This window comes from Jaculus jaculus, chromosome 7, assembly GCF_020740685.1.
Source record: "Jaculus jaculus isolate mJacJac1 chromosome 7, mJacJac1.mat.Y.cur, whole genome shotgun sequence".
Classification (NCBI taxonomy): Eukaryota; Metazoa; Chordata; class Mammalia; order Rodentia; family Dipodidae; genus Jaculus; species Jaculus jaculus.
In genome coordinates this window covers 84,333,398-84,338,652 of record NC_059108.1, presented here as the reverse complement: position 1 = coordinate 84,338,652, position 5,255 = coordinate 84,333,398, and the positions used below count along the sequence as shown (strand labels likewise).

At 42.8% G+C, this 5,255-nt stretch overlaps 1 pseudogene; it reads right to left on the bottom strand.

The window, feature by feature from the left end:
* Window positions 1-1,852: 1,852 nt before the first annotated feature.
* LOC101605340 lies at window positions 1,853-2,278 on the bottom strand (annotated as a pseudogene).
* Window positions 2,279-5,255: the final 2,977 nt, after the last annotated feature.

Below are 5,255 nucleotides of genomic sequence, written 5' to 3'. Positions count from 1 at the left end.
CTCTTACCTTTTATATATATATTTGGGAGAAAGAGGGAGGAAGGGGGAGAGACAGGAAGAGGAAGATAGATAGAGAGGGAGAAAATGGGCATGCTAGGGTCTTCAGCCACTGCAAATGAACTCCAGACACATGTGCCACCTTGGGCATCTGGCTTTCACGGATACTGGAGAATCAAACCTGTGTAGTTAGGCTTCACAGGCAAGTGCCTTAACCACTAAGCCATTTCTCTAGTCCCCCTTTTATTCTGAGACCAGGTTGTCCTTGTTATTGCCATTGTGTGTGGGCCAATCTAGCTGATTCTACCTCCCAATGCTACAGGCACATTGGGGTTACAGACATGCATCACTATGTGTCTACCTTTATATGGGTGCTAGGCAACTGAACTTGGGCCAAGAGGCTTGCAAGACAGTACCTTGAACTGGTGGTCCATCTCCTTAGTCCACTGCCTTGCTCTTATTAGTGGATGGGAACATTTCAAATATCCATCAACAGGGAGTGAAGGTAACAGTATGTCTACAGTTAAATGTCATATAATTATTGAAAAGATGAGTAAATACTATCTGAACTAACTTGAAATCATATATGATATATTGAAAACATCAAGTAATTTGTTGGCATATCATTTTTCATAGGAGTTTCTTATGGTCCTTTGTATTTCTGTGCTGTCAGTTGTAATATTTCCCCTTTTGTTTCTAATTTATTTTTCTTCTCTCTTATACTCCCTTAGTTAATTCTTTTTTACAGAAGATAGTTTATTTAGCTGGGCATGGTGGTGTGCGTGCCATTAATCGCAGTGCTTGGCAGCACAGGTAGGAGGATCACCGTGAGTTCAAGGCCACCCTGTGACTCCATAGTGAATTCAGATCAGCCTGGGCTAGAGTGAGACCCCACCTCAAAAAAACAAAAACAAACAAACAAACAAGATATTTTATTTGTTAATTTGCAAGCAGAGAGAAAGAGAGAGGGCTGGGGAGTGAATGGGCAAGCCAGGGCCTCCAGCCACTGCAAATGAACTCCAGATGCCTGTGCCACTTTGTGCATCTGGCTTTCCATGGGCACTAGGGAATCAAACCCATGTCATTAGACTTTGCAGGCAAGCACCTTCACCGCTGAGCCATCTCCCCAGCCCCCACTCTTCTTTTTGTTTGAGATAGAGTTCACTCTAACCCAGGCTGACCTGGAACTTACTCTGCAGCTCCAGGCTGGCCTCAAGTTCACAGTGACTCTCCTACCTCAAGTGCAACACCATGCCAGATCCTCCTACATCTATCTCCCAAGTGCTGGGATTAAAGGAATGTGCCACCATGCCTGGCTCCAGGTTATTATTATTTTTTAAAATATTTTCTTTCTTCTCTGTCCATACTGAGGGTTTAGTGGTCCACTGACATGGTGCCTTGCTTCCTAACTTTCTTTTCTCATCTACTCCTCTCATTAAATGTATTCTTTCCTATACTCTCATGATTTTCTTTTCGAGTATTTAAGATTCTTCTAAGTACTTCTGTAGTGCTGGCTTGATGGTCAAGAACTGCCTCTGTGTTGTCTTAAAATGTCCTTATTTCAGGATGAGATGGCTTAGTGGTTAAGGTGCTTGCCTGCAAAGCCCATGTTCGACTCTTCTGATCCCACGTAACCATATGCACAAAGATGAGGCGAGTGCAAAGTCACACATGCCTGCTAGGTGGTGCAAGGGTCTAGAGTTGGATTGCAGTGGCTGAGGCCCTGGCGTGCCAATTCTCCCACTCTTTTCTCCCTCTCTCTAAAATAAAATAAATATTTAAAAAGTTCTTATTTCTCTGACAATGTTTTTTATTATGAAAATTTCTTACTGTGTTTCCATCATGTCCATCATGAAAATTTATGATCTTGGCCTTTCCTTCTTGCCTTTGTACAGGGCCTAAAGAGACACATTAGCTACTTTAACAGCCTTGAAGTGGACTCGGGGAATATCACCAATAGCAAACCAAATCCAGCACCCAGAACTTCATCGTTTTCCTCAGTGAAGTTCAAGCAGCAATCACTGGGCGTGAAAGCTGTGATCTTCTTGCCATTCTTGATGAGCTGGACAAGGACACACTTCTGGATAGCAGAAGTGGGCTGCTTAGCCTCGACACCTACTTTCTCCAGCATGATCCCCTTGGCATGGGAAGTGCCTCCGAAAGGGTTGGGCTTCAGGGCAGTGCCCAGGTAGGCCTTCTTGTACTGCTTGTCATGCCATTTTTGGTAGAGGTGGTGGCTGCCGAGCTTCCTGGAACTAAGCAGACCACGACACTTGCCCATCCTACTGGTGCCACAGCCTGCAGCGAAAGAGAGAACTCTGACAATTTTTTATTTTAATATTTCTATTTATTTACTTGGCAGGAGAGGGGGGGGAGAGAGAATGTGCCTTAACCATTAATCAATCTCTCTCTCTTGCCCTGGTATATGGAGATGTGGCCCCTGGCTGTCTGCTCCCACCATACCTTCCCCACCATGAAATGTAAGCTGGAAATAAAACCTTGCCTTCCTAAAGCTGCTTCTGGTGTTTTTTTTTTTTTTTTTTTTTTGGTAGGGTCTGACTGTAGCCCAGACTGATCTGGAACAAGCTCTGTAGTCCAGGGTTGGCTTTGAACTCACAGTCATCCTCTTACCTGTGCCTCCTGAGTGTATCACAATGCCTGGCTCTCTGTCAATTTTAAAAGATAGGGGCTGGAGAAATGGCTCAGCAGTTAGGCACTTACACGAAAAGCCCAAGGACCCTGGTTCAATTCCCCAGTACTCACATAAAGACAGATGCACAAGATGGTGCATGTGCCTGGAGTTGTTCATTGCAGTGGCTAGAGACCCTGGAGCACCCATTCTCTCTCTCTTTCCCTCCTCCTCCTGTCTCTCATAAGTAAATAAATAAATATTAAAAAGAAAAGATAGGTTTGCTATGAATAGCCATGTTGGTTGGAAGTTACTTGCTTTCAGTGATTGAAATATAACATCCATGCTTTCCCCACTGTTCTGCCTTTGAGAGGTTTGATGCTGCTTCAACGTACTGACCTTTGCAGGTGAGTTGCCTTTTCTTTATCCATTCACCCATTGTTGCCCCTTGGTTTGTTGTTGCTTTGAGACAGTCTAACTTTGTAGCTCAGGGTGGCCTGGAACTCACTCTGTATTTCAGGCTGGCCTCAACTCCATGGCAATCCTCTATCTTAGCTTCTCTAATGTTAGGTATGAGTATGCACCACCATGCTGGCCTTTGCCCATTGCAATGGTTAATCTCAAAGGTCAACTTGATTAGATCTATAATCACCTAGAATACAAATCCTGGGTGTGTCTGGGAGGGAGTTGTGAGATTAGATTAATTTATGGGAGAAGACCCACCATAACTTGGGTGATACTGTCCAGTAAACTGGGGTCCTAGACCGCATGAAAGAGCCTTCATCTTTTCTGCTTTGTGACTTGACTGCAGACTGAATGTTTCTGCCCTCATGCCATCCCTGCTATGATGGACTATATACCTCTTATTCCCTTGAACTGGAAGCCAGAATAAACCCTTTCTCTTTAAGTAGCTATTGTCAGGTAGTTTGTTACAGCAACAAGAAAAGTAACTAATATAAGACAGGTGTGGTATTGCACGCCTTTAATCCCAGCACTCAGGAGGCAGAAGTAGGAGGATCGCCATGAGTTCAAGGCCACCCTGAGACCTCACAGTGAAATGCAGGTCAGCCTGAGCTAGAGTGAAACCCTATTTTGAAAAAACAAACAAACAAATAAACAAAAAAGGAACTAATATAGCCATTATTATTATTGGACCGCGAGTGTGTAGTATGTATGGTATGGTTTGTGTACGTACAGTAAGCACTTGTATGCAGATGTATATGCCCTGTGCGTGTGCAGAGGCCAGAGAAGAGCGTCAGATCCTCCCCCACCACTCTTCCCCTTTATTTCCTAACCTTTATATCACTAACCTGGAACTGCCTTTTTAGGTCAAACTGGCTGACCAGTGAGCCCAGCAATTCTCTAGTTTTTGCCTCTACAGGATTGGGGTTACAGGAACATAGTGCCAATTCCCAACTTTTTATGTGGGTGCTTGGAGTTGAACTCATGCTGGTTCTGGCCCTCTGAGTCTCCCCCTAGTCCCTGTTGATTTTTTTAAGTAAATTAAAAAAAAAAAAAAGGTTTGGCTATTTATTTGCAAGGAGGTGGGGAGGGAGGGAGATAGTGGGCATACCTCTAGCCACTGCAAGCGAACTCCAGATGCATGCAGCACTCTGTGCTCTGGCTTTATGTGGGTATTGAAGAATTGAATCTGAGTTGTCTAGGTCATTGGGCTTTGCAGGCAAGTGCCTTAACCACGAAGCCATCTCCTTTATTATTATTATTTTTTTTAATTTTGAGACAGGGACTCACTCTAGTCCAGGCTGGCCCTTAACTCACAGTGATTCTCTTACTTCAGACTTTACTGCGACTAAAGGTGTGTACCACCACACTTGACTTTACTGAGTTTTTAAAACATATATTTATTTATTTGAAAGCAAGGAGAGAGAGAGAGAATGAGCACTCCAGGGCCTCCAGCTAGTGGCCCTGATGTGCCCATTCTCTCTCTCCTTGCAAATAAATAAAATAAAATAAAATAAAATATTTTTTTAAATCTGACTTTAAAAAAAATCTGTGTACTGTTTAGAAAATTGATTTCTTTTGAATCACTTGATTTCACTATGTTACACAGATGATGTATAGATAGGTGTTATATATAACTTTATTTTGTCATATATATATTTAAGTTTATTTATTTATTTTTCATATGTGTTTAGGCATTCCAGGGCCTCTTGCTGATGAAAACAAACAAGAGACACTTGTAGTGCTTTTTAAAAAACATTTCACTGGGCCAGAGAGATGGCTAAATGGTTAAGGCACTTGCCTGCAAAACCTAATGGCTTGGGTTCAATTCTCCAGTACCCACATAGAACCAGATGCACATTTTCTCCATGTCTCTTCTCTCTCTCTCTCTGCTTACAAATAAATAAATAAAAATATTAAGAATATTTTATTGATTTATATCCAAGGAGATGTGAGAGAGAAAGAGAGAGAGAGAGAATGGGTGCACTAGGTCCTCTAGCCACTGGAAATGAACTCCAGATGCATCCACCACTTTGAGCATCTGGTTTTATGTAGGGAACTAGAGATTTGAACCCAAGTCGTTAGGAATTGCAGAGAAGTGCATTAACCACTGAGCAATCTCTCTTGCCCCACTTGCAGCCCTTATGTCTAGCTTACATAGATGGCC